This window comes from Arachis ipaensis, chromosome B9, assembly GCF_059453495.1.
Source record: "Arachis ipaensis isolate K30076 ecotype BB chromosome B9, ASM5945349v1, whole genome shotgun sequence".
Classification (NCBI taxonomy): Eukaryota; Viridiplantae; Streptophyta; class Magnoliopsida; order Fabales; family Fabaceae; genus Arachis; species Arachis ipaensis.
Window position 1 is genome coordinate 74,670,964 of NC_142444.1, and position 22,385 is coordinate 74,693,348.

A 22,385-nucleotide genomic window follows, 5' to 3' on the forward strand; every position below is an offset into this window, starting at 1 on the left:
TTTCCGGGAAATTTCTGGCTCTATGCAATGCTCTTGCTTACACAAGAGAAGCAATTTCTGCCACTAATCTCCCAAGTCCATCAACTGTTTGATACTTTGTGCCAGCTAACCTTCTGAATCACATTCTGAGCTTGAAAATATTCAATCATCACTTGAATTTTTGTGACTGTGCAGATCATGGAGGGGAACTCAACAAATTCTAGCAATCATGAGAGTAATATCCCCACCTTGGATGATAATGTAACCCATAGTTCGAAGCAACTATCCATAGCCATGAATGATGTTGCCCAATGGTTTGAAGCTTTTTCACAAGGAAGCATTATCGAATGGGAAGAACTGGTGAATGGGCTCCTAGTCAAATTGAACCCATCACAAAGAATTGTTAAGTCAGAGGCAGAAGTGCATCCATTCACACAAGAGAAAGAAATTGAAGGTGCTAGTGCAGTAATAAGCCAAAACAAGCAGATACATCAGCAGACTCTACAACAACTGGACATGATGGCTAGGAAAATCACTGAGTTGAGACATGCTGTAATACATACATACAACCTGACTCAAAGCTCATATGGGAGTAATCAAGCTGAACACAGTTTTGGGGTCATTAACCATGAGCAACAGAGTTATGAGCAACTACAATCTCCAAGCAATCACTCTAGCATGCTCCAACACAGGCCTCAGAATGATGTGTACAATCCACCTTGGAGAACTCATTCTAATGGGAGGGGGGTTGAGAACCAAAACCAAAAACCAAGGGACTTCAACTGCAACAATCCCAGCTTCAAAAACCAACTTAAAACACACCCCCACAACAACAATCACACACACTTCCAACCCCGTCCTACCTCACCATTCGTTCAAAATGACCTTCGTCAACCACCACAATTGACACAGCCACAACCACTTCCAACCTTTCAAAGAATCTATATTCTAGAAATGCTGATGGAGAGGTCCATAAAAATTCAAGAAATGATGGTAATAGAGCGGGAAGAAATAAAGAAACATCAAGAGATGATAAGCAAGAACCAGGAGGCTTCACTCAGAAGACTTGAAAGGCAGATGGAACAACTTGTTCAAAACCTTGCTGAATTGAGTGAGAAGGAGGGGAATCTGAACCCAAAGAGCCATGAAAAGGATGCTGTGTTGAAAGAGAAGGGAGTCATGGAGGAAAGTAAGAGGGCTATGGAAAGAGAAACAGAGGGAAGGAAGCCCATAGCAAGAGGAGGAAACCTAAGGCAACTGAAGCCTCAACTTCCATGAGCACAGAGTGAAGGATGTCAAGCTAGTGACAATAAAAGAGCGCTTATTGGGAGGCAACCCAACCGGAGGTAACTATCTTTTCATATCTATTTTAATAAAAAGGTTAATTAGTTCTATCTATAATGCAAGAAGCTAAGTTTGGTGTTGCACACCAAAACAATCTAAAGGAGAATGCAGGATTCTAAGTTTGGTGTTTCACCAAAATCCCATTATAAAACACATTCTCACTCTCTGCACAATGCGGGCTTCAAGCATGTTGGATGAACTAGTTAACTATTCTACTGTTTCCTAGTTTTCAGTTTTATTGCTTTTGAAAAAGAAGAAGAAAAGAAAAAAAAGTTATTATACATGGTTAATTTGATGCATGAAACCCATTGGTAAGGTACTAAGTTTGGTGTTCTCACACCAAAGTAAGTTCAAAAGCCCATAAATAAATCAGCCAGACTAACCATTGTTTCCAAGTGCTTGGGGAACAAGCAACTTTCAATATCATTGCAGAAGTTCATACAAGCTTTTGGAAGGATTAAGAATCATCAATCAAAGAAACAAATGATGAACCTAAAGGCCAGCAATGATGATGATGAGAAGAAGGAAAGCAAGCGAACTCCAAAAGGTTGTATTGTTAAGTGATTGTTTTACATCAAATATTGCTGTGATTGAAAGTTGGATTGTATCCTGATCTGCCCTGCCTATCTGCATAGCATAGTCTTTCTTTATAATTCAATAAGCAAGGTTTGATCATTCACAACATTCTTATCTTCAAAACTTGTTTGCACTCAATTTTCAAGAAATGCATCACATGAAAGTTCTTTGAAAAGAAGGATTGAGGAATCAAACAATTTTGAGGGAAGCAAAAGATTAGGAGAAGTGGTGGTTCTAGTTGTATGATTTTGTATTGAGGTTGCATGCTTGTGAAAACTTGCATGGGAGCTCATAGGCGGGACATGAAGTTCAAAGAAGTATTGTGGAGATTCTCAAAAATCTATTGATCCAAGAAGCAGCAAACAAAACAAAAGAAAATAAAGAAAATACAAAAGCAAAAAGAACATGGCCCAAGGCTCTGAGCATCAATTACTAGGCAGAAAAAGAAAGAAAGAAACAAAAACTCAAAGAGTTGTTATCCTAGTAAATGCTTGTGGTTGAAGTGTGTCAAGGAAAGAGGCTTGAGCAAGTAAATCCTTAGGGGTGCTTTAACACCTAATACCTTAAAACCAACTGGTTTAGGAGTATTGATTGAAAGCTTATCTAAAGAGCCGCTTTGAGACATGATACTTAGAGTCGAGGCCAAAGCACAGAAACTATAAGCTGCTTCAAGGTGACTACATATAAAGAGATCTCCATGGTACCATTTGGATGAAAATCCTAAAGACCTACGACTCCCAATATGTAAGGACTAGTGAGCACTGAAGCCCTTGCATAAGTATATGATTTAGAGTTCACCCTACTGATACTTGATCACTCCACTCACTGCACTTTACAAATGTTCCTCAATCCATCTCAATTGAAAGAACCTTGGAGCAGAAATCTATTTCTTGCTTGAGGACAAGCAAGCTTTAAGTTTGGTGTTGTGATGACAAGTCATCTTAGCCTATTTTAACTAGTCTTTTTCTTTTGTTTTCATTAGAATTATGCACTTTCTTGAGCTACAAGCAAGCCAATTAGCTAGATTTTCATGATTCCTTTGATTTAATCAACCATGTATGAATTCATGCTATTTCATGAGGTTTTATACTATAATTGTCACATATTATGAAAGAATGAATATCTCATGATTTTAAGCATACCTTTGATGTGTTTGGTTGATTAATGATAGGTGAGGAAAGCTTGGAGAGAGGTTGAAGCAAAGAAGGAATAGCTAGGAGTAAAGAGAAGACAATGGAATAAGTGAAATTGAACCAGGAAGCAAAGAGCTGGACCTAAAGTTAGCCTCAAACTTTTGCACAAACTTTTGGGTGAAAAGTTAGCCCCAACGTTAGCCCCTAACTTGGAGGCTAACGTTGGCATGATGAAAATCACTCCCTGGGTACCAAAAGTTTGCGCCAACGTTAGCCCCCTAACTTGGTGGCTAATGTTGACACATGAAAATCACCCCTGGGCACCAAAAGTTTGCGCCAACGTTAGCCCCCTAACTTTGAGGCTAACGTTGGCATGAAGAAAACCTCCCTGGGCACCAAAAGTTTGCGCCAACGTTAGCCCCCTAACTTGGTGGCTAACGTTGGCACATGAAAATCACAAGGGGAGGAGCAAAAGTTTACGCCAACGTTAGCCCCTAACTTGGTGGCTAACGTTGGCGCCACAAGTGCACAAGGTAAGGCCAACGTTAGGGCCAAAGTTAGACCCCTAAATTTGGCACCAACGTTGGTATCAGATGGATATAGTTGCTGATATGAAAAGTTTGGGCAAAAGTTAACCACTAAGCTAAAATAGCTCAATCCTTCAATCCCTGTGGGATCGACCTCACTCCAGTGAGTTTTTATTACTTGATACGACCCGGTACACTTGCCGGTTAGATTTGTGTGTTTTGGGAGAAATTTATTTTTCACCAAAATACTCATCAATGCGCTTCAGTAGCCATCATCATTCTTTCAATGGTTATAGGCATACCCGGGTTCAACCATGTTGGATTCTCATCCTCCATTGGTACTTTAGCTTTTGTGCACAACCTCATAATGGTGCTTGGGTAGTACAACCAAGACCCGGCCGAATTCTTCTCTGCAAGTTTTTGAATGTCTTTTGCACGGATATTTTCGCGGAAAAACAAATTTCTCCAAAACACCCAAACTTAACCGGCAAATGCACCGGGTCGCATCAAGTAATAATAACTCACGGGAGTGAGGTCGATCCCACAGGGATTGAAGGATTGAGCAATTTTAGTTTAGTGGTTGATTTAGTCAAGCGAATCAAGATTTGGTTGAAAGATTTGTGATTTGCAGAATTTAAATTGCATAGAAAGTAAAGGGAATGGGTAATTGGCATGAAATTAAAGAGAACAGGAATTAAAGTGCTGAATCTTAAAGAACAAGAAATTAAATGGCAGAAACATAGAACGTAAGAAATGTAAATTGCGAAATCTTAAAGTGAAAGAAATGTAAATGGCTTGAATTGTAAAGGGAATGGGGAGTTGGATTTGCAGAAATTAAACAAGGAAATGTAAAATTGCAACAAGCAGAGAAATAGAAGAAGACTTGGATTGAATCCGATTTAAACCAGAAAAGTAAAATGAGCATGAAAGCAGTAAACAGAGGATGTAAAATTGGAATTCAGATCTCAGGACCCAAGAGACTAGAAAACCAAGTCTAGATCTCAATACCTTCCTAGATCCAACAAGAACAATTGCAAAAGAGATTGTAAATTGCAAAGAAAGTAGATGAAGAAGCAAGTAACCAAAACTGAAATTCAATTAAGCAGAAAATTAAACAAGATCCCAAGGTGAGATTGAAACAGAATTTCTTCAATTCTCCACCCAAAATCCAAGACAAGAAAAGTAAAGAGTGCTGGGCAAGAACAAGGAAGAAGAGAGATCAATTCTCCTCCCAAATTCTCTTCAATTAAACAACAATGCTCAGAAAAATAAAAGTGAGCTCTCAGCAAAACTCAAAAGAAAGCTATTCTGAAAAACTAAAAGGGAAGCTCTCTTAAAAACTTAAATCCTATGCTATTTATACACTTTCTTCAAATGGTCTTCAAGCCTTCAATTGGGCCTTTGCTCTTGATGGAATTGGGTTGATAGAGGCCTTGGTTGATTGCTCTTGGAGTTTGGAGAAGAACCGAATTGAACCGAGTTGGAATCATGAAAGCTTGAGTAAAAGTTGGAGTAAAAGTTAGGGTCTAACTTTTGCTCCAACTTTTCACATCAGCACCCTTCCTTGCTGATACCAACGTTGGGGCAAAAGTTAGGGATCTAACTTTTGCTCCAACGTTGGCCTCCCCTTGCTTATTCATGGCGCCAACGTTAGCCAAAAAGTTAGGGGCTAACGTTGGCGCAAACTTTTGCTAGCCCAGGGAGTGTTTTTCATGTGCCAAAAGTTAGCCAAAAAGTTAGCCAAAAAGTTAGGGGCTAACTTTTGCTCCAGCTTTTGCCCAAAAGTTAGCCAAAAAGTTTGAGGCTAACTTTTGGTCCAGCTTTTTGCTTCCTGGTTCATTTTCAATTAATCCAAAAGTTTGAGCTAAAGTTTGAGGCAAACTTTTGCTCAAACTTTTTGTTCTCTCTTCCTCCTAGCCATTCCTTCTTGCATCAACCTTTTTCCAAGCTTTCTTCACCTATCATTAATCAACCAAACACATCAAAGCTATGCTCAAAATCATGAGATATTCATTCTTTCATAATATGTGACAATTATAGCATAAAACCTCATGAAATAGCATGAATTCATACATGGTTGATTAAATCAAAGGAAACATGAAAATATACCCAATTGGCTTGCTTTTGGCTCAAGAAAGTGCATAATTCAATTGAAAACAAAAGAAAAAGGCTAGTGAAACTAGGCTAAGATGACTTGTCATCACAACACCAAACTTAAAGCTTGCTTGTCCCCAAGCAAGAAGCGAATTATGCTCATAGGTTCTTTCACTTAAGACGGATTGAAGAATAAATTGTAAGGTCCTGTGAGTGAAGTGATTAAGTGTCAGTGGGGTGAACTCTAAATCATATGCTCATGCAAGGGTTTCAGTGCTCACTAGTCCTCACATATTGGGAGTCTTAGGTCTTAGGATTTTCATCCAAATGGTATCATGGAGATCTCTTTATATGTAGTCACCTTGAAGCAGCTTATAGTTTCTGTGCTTTGGCCTTGACTCTAAGTGTCATGTCTCAAAGCGGCTCTTTAGATAAGCTTTCAATCAATACTCCTAAACCAGTTGGTTTTAAGGTATTAGGTGTTAAAGCACCCCTAAGGATTTACTTGCTCAAGCCTCTTTCCTTGACACAGCTCAACCACAAGCATTTACTAGGCTAACAACTCTTTGAGTTTTGTTTCTTCTTTCTTTTTCTGCCTAGTAATTGATGCTCAGATCCTTGGGCCATGTTCTTTTTGCTTTTGTATTTTCTTTATTTTCTTTTGTTTTATTTGCTGCTTCTTGGATCAATAGATTTTTGAGAATGTCCACAATACTTCTTTGAACTTCATGTCCTGCCTATGAGCTCCCATGCAAGTTTTCACAAGCATGCAACCTCAATACATAATCATACAACTAGAACCGCCACTTCTCCTAATCTTTTGCTTGCCTCAAAATTGTTTAATTCCTCAATCCTTCTTTTCAAAGAACTTTCATGTGATGCATTTTTGAACATTGAGTGCAAACAAGTTTTGAAGAAAAAAATGTTGTGAATGATCAAGCATCTTGCTTATTGAATTACAGAAAAACTATGCTATGCAGATAGATAATCAGGGAAACTAAACCACTCTCAATCATAGCAGTGTTTGATGTAAGATATTCACTTAACAATACAACCTTTTGGAGTTCGCTTGCTTCACTCCTCATCATCATCATCACTGATCCACACATTCCTCTTTCGTTTTTTTGTTGATGATGCTTAATCCTCCCAAAGGCTTGTATGATGCTCTGCAATGATATTGAAAGTTGCTTGTTCCCCAAGCACTTGAAAGAAGAAATGGTTAGCTTGCATGATTTATTTATGGGCTTTTGAACTTACTTTGGTGTGGGAACACCAAACTTAGTACCTTGCCAATGGTTCTCATGCATTGAATTAACCATGTGTGAAACTCTTTTTCTTTTTTTTTCTTTTTCAAAAGCAATAAAACTAAAAACTAGGAAACAGCAGAATAGTTAACTAGTTCATCCAACATGCTTGAAGCCAGCATTATGCAGAAAGTGAGAATGTGTTTTATGATGGAATTTTGGTGGAACACCAAACTTAGAATCCTTCATTCTCCTTTAGATGGTTTTGGTGTGCAACACTAAACTTAGCTTCTTGCATTATAGATAAAACTAATCAACCTTTTTATTAAAATAGTTATGAACAGAAGACTACCTCCGGTTGGGTTGCCTCCCAACAAGCGCTCTTTTATTGTCACTAGCTTGACATCCTTCATCCTCTGATCATGGAAGTTGAGGTTTCTGTTGCCTTTGGTTTCCTCCTCTCACCGTAAGCTTCTCCTTGATAGTTGTTTCTTTTCCCGTAGCCTTCTCACTGTTTTCCATAACTGCTTTCCCTTTCAACCCAGCAGCTTTTTCACTGTTCTTTGAGTCATCTTCAGTGGCTCTTAGGGACATATTTCCCTCTCTCTCGCCTAGTTTAGCAAGGTTTTGAACCAGTTGTTCCATGTGCCTTTCAATTCTCTTGAGATATGCCTCTTGGTTTTTCCTTATATCCTCCTGCTCTATTATTGTCATTTCTTAAATTTTCATAAACCTTTCCATCATCATTTCTAGAACATAGAGTCTTTGGAAGTTTAGGATTGGTTGTGGCTGTGTTAATTGTGGTGATTGATGTAAGTCATTTTGGGCAGGTGGTGAGGTAGGACAGGGCTGGAGGTGTGTATATTGGGGTGGTGTGTAGTGATTTTTGTTGGTATGGTGGTGTTTTTGCAGGTTTGGGAAGTTGGGGTTGTTATAGTTGAAGTCCCTTTGTTCTTGATGCTGAGATTCCCTCATTCTTAGATAAGAATGTGGTTTCCATGGTGGAAATTGTGCATTTACTGTGGCAGAATGTAGAGAATCAATTTGTCTAGCTATTGATTCCAATTGCTACTGAGTTTGCTGGTATAGCTGTTTATTTTGATTCATGATTGCTCTCACTCCTTCAAGATTTATTACTTCCTTTTCTGAGATTGCATTCCGTGATGTCTCAAATGATGGTTGGTTATTGGCTCTTTTCTCACTGAACTCTGCAGCTCCTTGGATGGTTGCTGTTGCCTTGAGTAGGCCATCTGAGAAGTAATCTACTGCTCTTCTTGTTTCTGAGGTTAATCCTTCATAGAACACTTGAAAGTCCACCTTGTCACTTGCCTTCTTGTATCTTTCCCATGCTTTGAACAATGGTTCTTCCTCTCTTTGTATGAATGGATGTATTCCTTCTTTCATCTTAATGTTTTATCGGGATGATGAGAATTTGGCTAGGAACTTAGCAACCAAATCATCCCAACTAGTGATACTTCCTTGGGGAAATGTTTCAAGCCATTGTGCCGCTTCATCCTTTAGTGAGAAAGGAAATAACAAGAGCTTACAGGTATCATGGTTTACACCATTGAGATTGACAGCACCACAAGTTTTCAGAAAAATGGATAGGTGCTGTTTAGGGTCCTCCAATGGATTTCCACCATAGGAACAATTGTTCTCTATTAGTGTAATGAGTTGTGGCTTCATGTTGTGGTGTTCTTCTTTCTCAGAAACTCCTTCTTCAATGATATCCTTCCCTTTGGCTGCTCTTCTTCCCTATGACATATAAATCAACAACGGAACACACAGTGATACTTTTGCAAATTGAGTGTAGTCAGTTGAGACAAAACTTCAAACAGTTAGTGGGTTAGTCAAAAATTAAAGAAAAAGTGCTTGATCTAGATTACCACCTCACTTAATCATTGTCAATCTAATCAATCCCCGGCAATGGCGCCAAAAACTTGATGGGATATTTTCGCGGAAAAACGAATTTCTCCAAAACACCCAAACTTAACCGGCAAGTGCACCGGGTCGCATCAAGTAATAATAACTCACGGGAGTGAGGTCGATCCCACAGGGATTGAAGGATTGAGCAATTTTAGTTTAGTGGTTGATTTAGTCAAGCGAATCAAGATTTGGTTGAGAGATTTGTGATTTGCAGAATTTAAATTGCATAGAAAGTAAAGGGAATGGGTAATTGGCATGAAATTAAAGAGAACAGGAATTAAAGTGCTGAATCTTAAAGAACAAGAAATTAAATGGCAGAAACTTAGAACGCAAGAAATGTAAATTGCGAAATCTTAAAGTGCAAGAAATGTAAATGGCTTGAATTGTAAAGGGAATGGGGAGTTGGATTTGCAGAAATTAAACAAGGAAATGTAAAATTGCAACAAGCAGAGAAATAGAAGAAGACTTGGATTGAATCGGATCTAAACAAGAAAAGTAAAATGAGCATGAAAGCAGTAAACAGAGGATGTAAAATTGGAATTTAGATCTCAGGACCCAAGAGACTAGAAAACCAAGTCTAGATCTCAATGCCTTCCTAGATCCAACAAGAACAATTGCAAAGGAGATTGTAAATTGCAAAGAAAGTAGATGAAGAAGCAAGTAACCGAAACTGAAATTCAATTAAGCAGAAAATTAAACAAGATCCCAAGGTGAGATTGAAACAGAATTTCTTCAATTCTCCACCCAAAATCCAAGACAAGAAAAATAAAGAGTGCTGGGCAAGAACAAGGAAGAAGAGAGATCAATTCTCCTCCCAAATTCTCTTCAATTAAACAACAATGCTCAGAAAAATAAAAGTGAGCTCTCAGCAAAACTCAAAAGAAAGCTATTCTAAAAAACTAAAAGGGAAGCTCTCTTAAAAACTTAAATCCTATGCTATTTATACACTTTCTTCAAATGGTCTTCAAGCCTTCAATTGGGCCTTTGCTCTTGATGGAATTAGGTTGATAGAGGCCTTGGTTGATTGCTCTTGGAGTTTGGAGAAGAACCGAATTGAACCGGGTTGGAATCATGAAAGCTTGAGTAAAAGTTGGAGTAAAAGTTAGGGTCTAACTTTTGCTCCAACTTTTCACATCAGCACCCTTCCTTGCTGATACCAACGTTGGGGCAAAAGTTAGGGGTCTAACTTTTGCTCCAACGTTGGCCTCCCCTTGCTTATTCATGGCGCCAACGTTAGCCAAAAAGTTAGGGGTTAACGTTGGCGCAAACTTTTGCTATCCCAGGGAGTGTTTTTCATGTGCCAAAAGTTAGCCAAAAAGTTAGGGGCTAACTTTTGCTCCAGCTTTTGCCCAAAAGTTAGCCAAAAAGTTTGAGGCTAACTTTTGGTCCAGCTTTTTACTTCCTGGTTCATTTTCAATTAATCCAAAAGTTTGAGCTAAAGTTTGAGGCAAACGTTTGCTCAAACTTTTTGTTCTCTCTTCCTCCTAGCCATTCCTTCTTGCATCAACCTTTCTCCAAGCTTTCTTCACCTATCATTAATCAACCAAACACATCAAAGCTATGCTCAAAATCATGAGATATTCATTCTTTCATAATATGTGACAATTATAGCATAAAACCTCATGAAATAGCATGAATTCATACATGGTTGATTAAATCAAAGGAAACATGAAAATCTACCCAATTGGCTTGCTTTTGGCTCAAGAAAGTGCATAATTCAATTGAAAACAAAAGAAAAAGGCTAGTGAAACTAGGCTAAGATGACTTGTCATCAGGTAGTACAACCAAGACCCGGCCGAATTCTTCTCTGCAAGTTTTTGAATGTCTTTTGCAAGGATTTCATGAACCTTCACCTCTCCTCCCATAATAATGCAATGCAACATAACAGATCTCTTCCTGTTGACTTCTGAGGTGTTTACTGTGCCCAGAATTGATCTTTTCAATAGCTCATACCATCCCTTTGCTTCCGGGGTAAGGTTTCCTCTCCTTAGATACTTGTATTTGTTCTTGGCATCTCCTTCCCATTCTGAGTTCTCTATACAAATATCTCTAGAAATTCTATCATAATCTGGATCTCCATTTACCCTTTGGTGGTATCCAGGTTCACTAAAGCGAACTGATTTTAATCCCAAGACTTTCTTGATGGCGTCTGAGCTAAAGTCTACTTCCATCCCCCGTACATAACTCTTGTACGTTGGGGCTTCACCCGTGTTAAGTCTTGGGATATTGGCATAGAACTCTCTTATGATATTTGCATTGACTCGAGTGATTGATGTGCGGAAAATGATCCGACACAAAAATCACCGGCAAGTACACCGGGTCGCATCAAGTAATAATAACTCACGGGAGTGAGGTCGATCCCGCAGGGATTGAAGGATTGAGCAATTTTAGTTTAGTGGTTGATTTAGTCAAGCGAATCAAGATTTGGTTGAGAGATTTGTGATTTGCAGAATTTAAATTGCATAGAAAGTAAAGGGAATGGGTAAATTGCATGAAATTAAAGAGAACTGAAATTTAAAGTGCTGAATCTTAAAGAACAAGAAATTAAATGGCAGAAACTTAGAACGCAAGAAATGTAAATTGCAGAATCTTAAAGTGCAAGAAATGTAAATGGCTTGAATTGTAAAGGGAATTGGGAATTGGATTTGCAGAAATTAAACAAGGCAAAGTAAAATTCAACAAACATAAGAGTGGAAAATGAATTGGATTGAATCGGATCTTGAAACAGAAATGTAAATGAGCTTGAAAGCGGTAAACGGAGAATGTAAAATGATAATTCAGATCTCAGGACCCAAGAGACTAGATAACCAAGTCTAGATCTCAATGCCTTCCTAGATCCAACAAGAACAATTGCAAAGGAAATGTAAATTGCAGAGAAAGTAGATGAAGAAGCAATTAACAGAAATTTAAATTCAATTGTGCAGTAAAGAAACAGAGAGGTCTCAGGATGAGATTGAAACAGAATTCCTTCAATTCTCCAACCCAAGATCCAAGACAATTGTAATTGAAATTGAAAGCAAGAAAACTAAGAGGAAGGGAATTCAATTCTCCTTCCCCGAGACTTAGAAATTAAATTCACTCCACACCAAAAGCTCTCCGAAAACTCTCTCTCAAAACTAAAGGAAAAGCTCTTCTAAAAACTTAAATCCTAAGTTATTTATACACTTTCTTCAAATGGTCTTCAAGCTTTGAATTGGGCCTTTGCTCTTGATGGAATTGGGTTGATAGAGGCCTTGGTTGATTGCTCTTGTAGTTGGAGAGAGAATCGAAGTGAACCGGGTTTGGAATCATGAAAGCTTGAGTAAAAGTTTGAGGCAAACTTTTACTCAAACTTTTCATATCAGCCACCCCATCCTTGCTGCTACCAACGTTTGAGCCAAAGTTTGGGGTCAAACTTTTGCTCAAATGTTGGCTCCCCCTTGCACACTCATGGCGCCAATGTTTGCCAAAAAGTTTGAGGCAAACGTTGGCGCAAGCTTTTGCTCTCCAGGGTGTGTTGTTCATGGCGCCAACATTTGCCAAAAAGTTTGAGGCAAACATTGGCGTAAACTTTTGCTCTCCAGGGTGTTGATTTGTGATGCCAAAAGTTTGCCAAAAAGTTTGAGGCAAACTTTTGGTCAAGCTTTTTGCTCCCTGGTTCGTTTTCACTTATTCCAAAAGTTTGAGCTAAAGTTTGAGGCAAACTTTTGCTCAAACTTTTTGTCCTCTCTTCCTCCTAGCCATTCCTTCTTGCTTCAACCTTTCTCCAAGCTTTCTTCACCTATCATTAATAAACCAAACACATCAAAGCTATGCTCAAAATCATGAGATATTCATTCTTTCATAATATGTGACAATTATAGCATAAAACCTCATGAAATTGCATTAATTCATCTATGGTTGATTAAATCAAAGGAAGCATGAAAATCTACCCAATTGGCTTGCTTATGGCTCAAGAAAGTGCATAAATCAATTGAAAATAAAAGAAAAAGGCTAGTGAAACTAGGCTAAGATGACTTGTCATCACAACACCAAACTTAAAGCTTGCTTGTCCCCAAGCAAGAAATGAATTATGCTCCAGGGTTCTTTCAATTAAGACGGATTGAAAAATAACTTGTCAGGTCCTGTGAGTGAAGTGATTAAGTGACAGTGGGGTGAACTCTAAATCATATGCTCATGCAAGGGCTTCAGTGCTTACTAGTCCCTACATCTTGGGAGTCTTAGGTCTTAGGATTTTCATCCAAATGGTATCATGGAGATCTCTTTATATGTAATCACCTTGAAGCAGCTTATAATTTCTTTGCTTTGGCCTTGACTCTAATTGTCATGTCTCAAAGCGGCTCTTTAGATAAGCTTTCAATCAATACTCCTAAACCAGTTGGTTTTAAGGTATTAGGTGTTAAAGCACCCCTAAGGATTTACTTGCTCAAGCCTCTTTCTTTGACACAACTCAACCACAAGCATTTACTAGGCTAACAACTCTTTGAGTTTTGTTTCTTCTTTCTTTTTCTGCCTAGTAATTGATGCTCAGAGCCTTGGGCCATGTTCTTTTTGCTTTTGTATTTTCTTTATTTTCTTTTGTTTTGTTTGCTGCTTCTTGGATCAATAGATTTTTGAGAATCTCCACAATACTTCTTTGAACTTCATGTCCTGCCTATGAGCTCCCATGCAAGTTTTCACAAGCATGCAACCTCAATACATAATCATACAACTAGAACCGCCACTTCTCCTAATCTTTCGCTTGCCTCAAAATTGTTTAATTCCTCAATCCTTCTTTTCAAAGAACTTTCATGTGATGCATTTTTGAAGTATTGAGTGCAAACAAGTGTGAAAAGTGTAGTGTTGTGAATAATCAAGCATCTTAATTATTGAATTACAGAAAAACTATACTATGTAGACAAGCAGGGGTATTATATCACTTTCAATCGTAGCAGTATCTGATATAAAACAATTACTGAACAATACAACCTTTTGGAATCTACTTGCTGTCCTCCTCCTCATCATCCTCATTGCTGGTTTTAGCATTCCTCTTTCATTTCTTTGGGTGATGATGCTTAATCCTTCCAAAAGCTTGTATGACACTCTGCAATGATATTGAAAGTTGCTTGTTCCCAAAGCACTTGAAAAATGGTTAGCATGCATGATTTATTTGTTGGCTTTTGAACTTACTTTGGTGTGGGAACACCAAACTTAGTACCTTACCAATGGTCCTTGTGCATCAGATTAACCATGTGTAAAACTCTTTTTCTTTTTCAAAATTGACAAAACTGGAAACTTAGGAAACGACAGCATAGTTGACCAGTTTATCTAAATGCTTGAAGCTAGCATTATGCAGAAAGTGAGAATGTGTTTTATGATGGGATTTTGGTGGAACACCAAACTTAGAATCCTTCATTCTTCCTTATGTTGTTTTGGTGTGCAACACCAAACTTAGCTTCTTGCAATATAGATAAAACTAATTAACCTTTTTATTAAAATAGCTATGAAAAGAAAACTACCTCAGGTTGGGTTGCCTCCCAACAAGCGCTCTTTTATTGTCACTAGCTTGACATCCTTCATTCTGTGCTCATGGAAGTTGAGGCTTCTGTTGCCTTAGGCTTCCTCCTCTCACTATGGGCTTCCTTCCCTCTGTTTCTCTTTCCATAGCCTTCTCACTTTCCTTCATGACTTCATTCCCTTTCAACCCAGCATCCTTTTCATGGCTCTTTAGGTTCAGAGTTCCCTTCTTCTCACCCAATTCAGCAAGGTTTTGAACCAGTTGTTCCATCTGCCTTTCGAGCCTTCTGAGTGAGGCCTCTTGGTTCTTGCTTATCATCTCTTTATGTTTCTTTATTTCTTCCTGCTCTATTGTTATCATTTCTTGAATTTTCATAGACCTCTCCATCATCATTTCTAGAATATAGAGTCTTTAAAAGGTTGGAAGTGGTTGTGGCTGTGTCAATTGTGGTGGTAGATGAAAGTCATTTTGGGTGAGTGTTGAGGTAGGACGGGATTGGAAGTGTGTTTTGTGCTGGTTTCTGAAGTTGGGATTGTTGCAGTTGAAGTCCCTTGGTTTTTGGTTTTGGTTCTCAAGCCCCCTCCAGTTGGATTGAGTTTTCCATGGCGGATTGTATACATCCTTCTGACCCTTCTGTTGGAATGTGCTTGAGTGACTGCTTGGAGATTGTAAGTGTCCATAGCTTTGTTGCTCATGGTTAATGACCCCAAAACTTTGTTCAGCTTGATTACCCCCATATGAGTTTTGAGTCAGGCTATATGTATGCAGTACAGCATGTCTCAGCTCAGTGATTTTTCTGGCCATCATGTCTAGTTGTTGTAGAGTCTGATGATGCATCTGCTTGTTTTGGCTTATGACTCCACGAGCATCTTCAATTTCTTTCTCTTGTGTGAATGGGTGGACTTCTGCCTCTGGTTTAACAATTCTCTGTGATGGGTTCAGCTTGACTAGAAGTTCACTCATCAGTTCTTCCCATCCGATAATGCTTCCTTGTCGAAAAGCTTCAAACCATTGAGCAACATCATTCATGGCGATGGATAGTTGCTTCGAGCTATGGGTCACATTATCATCTAAAGTGGAGATATTACTCTCATGATTGCTAGAATTTGTTGAATTCCCCTCCATGATCTGCACAGTCACAAACAATTCAAGTGATGATAGAATATATTCAGGCTCAGAATGTGATTCAGAAGGTTAGTGATGAGTATTTTGGTGAAAAATTAATTTCTCCCAAAACACACAAATCTAACCGGCAAGTGTACCGGGTCGCATCAAGTAATAAAAACTCACGGGAGTGAGGTCGATCCCACAGGGATTGAAGGATTGAGCAATTTTAGTTTAGTGGTTGATTTAGTCAAGCGAATCGAGTTTTGGTTGGATGATTTGTGATTTGCAGAATGTAAATTGCATGAAAGTAAAGAGAGCAGGAAATTAAATTGCTGAATCTTAAGGAACAAGAAATTAAATGGCAGAAACTTAGAGTGCAAGAAATGTAAATTGCGGAATCTTAAAGTGCAAGGAATGTAAATTGCTTGAAATGTAAAGGGGATTGGGACGTGGATTTGCAGAAATTAAACAAGGAAAAGTTAAATTGCATCAAACAGAAGAGTAAAAGGGAATTGGGATTGGATCGGATCTTATAGCAGAAAAGTAAATAAACATGGAAAGCAAGAAACAGAATGTAAATTGGAGATTTGGATCTCAGGACCCAGAGACTAGAAAACTCAGTCTAGATCTCAATACCTTCCTAGATCCAATAAAAACAATTGCAAGGGAATTGTAAATTGCAAAGAGAATAGATGAAGAGCAATTAACCGAAAATGAAATTCAATTAACAGTCAAGAAACAGAGAGATTCAAGATTGAGATTGAAACAGAATTTCTTCAATTCTCTAATCCAAGATCCAAGACAAGTGTAATTGAAATTAAAATCAATGAAAACAAAGAAATTAAAGATCACTCTATGCCAAAAGCTATGAAAATTCAAAAGAAAAACTCTTCCGGAAAAAGCTCCCCGAAGAACTTGAATTCTATCCTATTTATACACTTTCTTCAAATGATCTTCAAGCCTTGAGTTGGGCCTTTGCTCTTGGTGGAATTGGGTTGAAAGAGGCCTTGGTTGATTGCTCTTGAAGTTTGGAGAAGAACCAAAGTGAACCAATTGAACCGGTTTGGAGTTTTGCAAAAGTTGGACCAAAAGTTTGAGCCAAAGTTAGGGGTCTAACTTTGGCTCCAACTTTTCATATCAGCTAGCACAATTTGCTGATACCAACGTTGGTGCCAAAGTTAGGGGTCTAACTTTGGCTCCAACGTTGGCCCTTTCTAGTGCACTCATGCGCCAACGTTAGCCTCCAAGTTAGGGGTCTAACGTTGGCGCAAACGTTAGGTGGCCAGGGAGGAGTTTCTCATGCCAACATTAGCCTCAAAGTTAGGGGGCTAACGTTGGCGCAAACTTTTGGTGCCCAGGGGAGAAATTCATGTGCCAACGTTAGCCTCAAAGTTAGGGGGCTAACGTTGGCACAAACTTTTGGAGCCCAGGGGAGAATTTTCAAGTTCCAACGTTAGCCTCCAAGTTAGGGGGCTAACGTTGGGGCTAACTTTTCAACCAAAAGTTTGTGCAAAAGTTTGGTGCTAACTTTAGGTCCAGCTTCTTGCTTCCTGGTTCAATTTCACTTATTCCATTGTCTTCTCTTTACTCCTAGCTATTCCTTCTTGCTTCAACCTTTCTACAAGCTTTCTTCACCTATCATTAATCAACCAAACACATCAAAGCTATGCTCATAATCATGAGATATTCATTCTATCATAATATGCAACAATTACAGCATAAAACCTCATGAAATGGCATGAATTCATACATGGTTGATTCAATCAAGGGAAACATGAAAATCTACTCAATTAGCTTGTTTGTAGCTCAAGAAAGTGCATAATTCTAATGAAACCAAAAGAAAAAGACTAGTTAAACTAGGCTATGATGACTTGTCATCACAACACCAAACTTAAAGCTTGCTTGTCCCCAAGCAAGAAATAGATTTATGCTCCAAGATTCTTTCAATTAAGATGGATTGAGGAACACTTGTAAAGTGCAGTGAGTGAAGTGATCAAGTATCAGTGGGGTGAACTCTAAATCATATGCTCATGCAAGGGCTTCAGTGCTCACTAGTCCTTACATATTGGGAGTCGTAGGTCTTTAGGATTTTCATCCAAATGGTATCATGGAGATCTCTTTATATGTAATCACCTTGAAGCAGCTTATAGTTTCTGTGCTTTGGCCTCGACTCTAAGTATTATGTCTCAAAGCGGCTCTTTAGATAAGCTTTCAATCAATACTCCTAAACCAATTGGTTTTAAGGTATTAGGTGTTAAAGCACCCCTAAGAATTTACTTGCTCAAGCCTCTTTCCTTGACACACTTCAACCACAAGCATTTACTAGGATAACAACTCTTTGAGTTTTTGTTTCTTTCTTTCTTTTTCTGCCTAGTAATTGATGCTCAGAGCCTTGGGCCATGTTCTTTTTGTTTTTGTATTTTCTTTTCTTTCTTTTGTTTTGTTTGCTGCTTCTTGGATCAATAAATTTTTGAGAATCTCCACAATACTTCTTTGAACTTCATGTCCCGCCTATGAGCTCCCATGGAAGTTTTCACAAGCATGCAACCTCAATACATTATCATACAACTAGAACCACCACTTCTCCTAATCTTTTGCTTACCTCAAAATTGTTTAATTCCTCAATCCTTCTTTTCAAAGAACTTTCATGTGATGCATTTCTTGGAAATTGAGTGCAAACAAGTTTTGAAGATGAGAATGTTGTGAATGATCAAGCCTCTTGCTTATTGAATTATAAAGAAAGACTATGCTATGCAGACAAGCAGGGCAGATAAGGATACAATCCAACTTTCAATTACAGCAATATTTGATGCAAAACAATGACTTAACAATACAACCTGTTGAAGTTTACTTGCTTTCCTTCTTCTCACCATCATTGTTGCTGACCTTCATGTTCATCTTTCTCCTTTTTGATGATGTTCAAACCTCCAAAAGCTTGTATGTCATTCTGCAATGATATTGAAAGTTGCTTGTTCCCCAAGCACTTGGAAACAATGATTAATTTTCATGATTTATTTGCGGGCTTTTTGAACTTACTTTGGTGTGGGAACACCAAACTTAGTACCTTGCCAATGCATTAGATTAACCATGTGTGAAACTCTTTTTCTCCTTTTTCAAAAGCAATAAGACTGAAAACTAGGAAACAGCAGAATAGTTAACTAGTTTATCCAACATGCTTGAAGCCAGCATTATGCAGAAGGTAAGAATGTGTTTTATGATGAGATTTTGGTGGAACACCAAACTTAGAATCTTTCATTCTCCCTTAGATTGTTTTGGTGTGCAACACCAAACTTAGCTTCTTGCATTATAGATAAAACTAATTAACCTTTTTTTTTAAAATAGTTATGAACAGAAAACTACCTCGGGTTGGGTTGCCTCCCAACAAGCGCTCTTTTATTGTCACTAGCTTGACATCCTTCATCCTCTGATCACGGAAGTTGAGGTTTTTGTTGCCTTTGGTTTCCTCCTCTCACCGTAGGCTTCTCCTTGTTTTCCATAACTGTTTTCCCTTTCAACCCAGCAGCTTTTTCATTGTTCTTCGAGTCATCTTCAGTGGCTCTTAGGGGTATATTTCCCTCTCTCTCACCCAGTTTGGCAGGGTTTTGAACCATTTGTTCCATGTACCTTTCAATTCTCTTAAGATATGCCTCTTGGTTTTTCCTTATGTCCTCCTGCTCTATTAATGTTATTTCTTGAATTTTCATAAACCTTTCCATCATCATTTCTAGAACATAGAGTTTGTGGAAGTTTAGGATTGGTTGTGACTGTGTTAATTGTGGTGATTGCTGTAAGTCATTTTGGGCAGGTGATGGGGTAGGATAGGGTTGGAGGTGTGTATATTGAGGTGGTGTGTAGTGATTTTTGTTGGTATGGTGGTGTTTTTGCAGGTTTGGGAAGTTGGGGTTATTATAGTTGAGGTCCCTTTGTTCCTGATGCTGAGATTCCCTCATTCTTAAATAAGAATGTGGTTTACATGGTGGAAATTGTGCATTCACTGTGGCAGAATGTAGAGAATCAATTTGTCTGGCTATTGATTCCAATTGCTGCTGAGTTTGCTGGTGTAGCTGCTTGTTTTGATTCATGATTGCTCTCACTCCTTCAAGATTCATTACTTCCTTTTCTGAAATTGTATTCCGTGGCGTCTCAAATGAGTGTTGGTTATTGGCTCTTTTGTCACTGAACTCTGCAGTTCCTTGGATGGTTGCTGTTGCCTTGAGTAGGCCATCTGAGAAGTAATCTACTGCTTTTCTTGTTTCGGAGGTTAATCCTTCATAGAACGCTCGAAAATCCACCTTGTCATTTGCTTTCTTGTATCTCTCCCATGCTTTGAACAGTGGTTCTTCCTCTCCTTGTATGAATGGATGTACTCCTTCTTTCATCTTGATGTGTTGTTGGGGTGAGGAGAATTTGGCTAGAAACTTGGCAACCAATTCATCCCAACTAGTTATACTTCCTTGGAGAAAAGTTTCAAGCCATTGTGCCGCTTCATCCTTCAGTGAGAAGGGGAATAACAAGAGCTTAATGGTATCATGGTCTACACCATTGAGATTGACAGCCCCACAAGTTTTCAGAAAAATGGATAGGTGCTGTTTAGAGTTTTCCAAGGGATTTCCACCATAGGAACAATTGTTCTCTATTAGTGTAATGAGTTGTGGCTTCATGTTGTGATGTTCTTCCCTGTGATATATAAATCAACAACGGAACACACAGTGATTCTCTTGAAAATTGGATGTAGCCGGTTGAGACAAAACTTCAAACAATTAGTGGGTTAGTCAAAAATTAAAGAAAAATAAAGAAAAAGTGCTTGATCTAGATCACCACCTCGCTTAATCATTGTCAATCTGATCAATCCCCGGCAACGGCGCCAAAAACTTGATGAGTATTTTGGTGAAAAATTAATTTCTCCCAAAATACACAAATCTAACCGGCAAGTGTACCGGGTCGCATCAAGTAATAAAAACTCACGGGAGTGAGGTCGATCCCACAGGAATTGAAGGATTGAGCAATTTTAGTTTAATGGTTGATTTAGTCAAGCAAATCGAGTTTTGGTTGGATGATTTGTGATTTGCAGAATGTAAATTGCATGAAAGTAAAGAGAGCAGGAAATTAAATTACTGAATCTTAAGGAACAAGAAATTAAATGGCAGAAACTTAGAGTGCAAGAAATGTAAATTGCGGAATCTTAAAGTGCAAGGAATGTAAATTGCTTGAAATGTAAAGGGGATTGGGACGTGGATTTGCAGAAATTAAACAAGGAAAAGTTAAATTGCATCAAACAGAAGAGTAAAAGGGAATTGGGATTGGATCGGATCTTATAGCAGAAAAGTAAATAAACATGGAAAGCAAGAAACAGAATGTAAATTGGAGATTTGGATCTCAGGACCCAGAGACTAGAAAACTCAGTCTAGATCTCAATACCTTCCTAGATCCAATAAAAACAATTGCAAGGGAATTGTAAATTGCAAAGAGAATAGATGAAGAGCAATTAACCAGAAATGAAATTCAATTAACAGTCAAGAAACAGAGAGATTCAAGATTGAGATTGAAACAGAATTTCTTCAATTCTCCAATCCAAGATCCAAGACAAGTGTAATTGAAATTAAAATCAATGAAAACAAAGAAATTAAAGATCACTCTATGCCAAAAGCTATGAAAATTCAAAAGAAAAACTCTTCCGGAAAAAGCTCCCCGAAGAACTTGAATTCTATCCTATTTATACACTTTCTTCAAATGATCTTCAAGCCTTGAGTTGGGCCTTTGCTCTTGGTGGAATTGGGTTGAAAGAGGCCTTGGTTGATTGCTCTTGAAGTTTGGAGAAGAACCAAAGTGAACCAATTGAACCGGTTTGGAGTTTTGCAAAAGTTGGACCAAAAGTTTGAGCCAAAGTTAGGGGTCTAACTTTGGCTCCAACTTTTCATATCAGCTAGCACAATTTGCTGATACCAACGTTGGTGCCAAAGTTAGGGGTCTAACTTTGGCTCCAACGTTGGCCCTTTCTAGTGCACTCATGCGCCAACGTTAGCCTCCAAGTTAGGGGTCTAACGTTGGCGCAAACTTTTGCTCCTCTCCCTTGTATTTTCATGTGCCAACGTTAGCCTCCAAGTTAGGGGTCTAACGTTGGCGCAAACGTTGGGTGGCCAGGGAGGAGTTTCTCATGCCAACGTTAGCCTCAAAGTTAGGGGGCTAACGTTGGCGCAAACTTTTGGTGCCCAGGGGAGAAATTCATGTGCCAACGTTAGCCTCAAAGTTAGGGGGCTAACGTTGGCGCAAACTTTTGGAGCCCAGGGGAGAATTTTCAAGTTCCAACGTTAGCCTCCAAGTTAGGGGGCTAACGTTGGGGCTAACTTTTCAACCAAAAGTTTGTGCAAAAGTTTGGTGCTAACTTTAGGTCCAGCTTCTTGCTTCCTGGTTCAATTTCACTTATTCCATTGTCTTCTCTTTACTTCTAGCTATTCCTTCTTGCTTCAACCTTTCTCCAAGCTTTCTTCACCTATCATTAATCAACCAAACACATCAAAGCTATGCTCATAATCATGAGATATTCATTCTATCATAATATGCAACAATTACAGCATAAAACCTCATGAAATGGCATGAATTCATACATGGTTGATTCAATCAAGGGAAACATGAAAATCTACTCAATTAGCTTGTTTGTAGCTCAAGAAAGTTCATAATTCTAATGAAACCAAAAGAAAAAGACTAGTTAAACTAGGCTATGATGACTTGTCATCAGTTAGCTGGCACAAAGTATCAAACAGTTGATGGACTTGGAAAATTAGTGGCAGAAATTGCCTCTCTTGTGTAAGCAAGAGCATTGCATAAAGCCAGAAATTTCCAGGGAAACTTCACTTTGTTGCTAAAGTGAAGTTTCAGTTATCTCAGGCAAAAATTCAAACAGTTAGTGGGTTAATTGAAAGTTAAAGAACAGAAAAGGAAAAGTGCTTGATCTAGATCTCCACTTCACTTAGTCATTGTC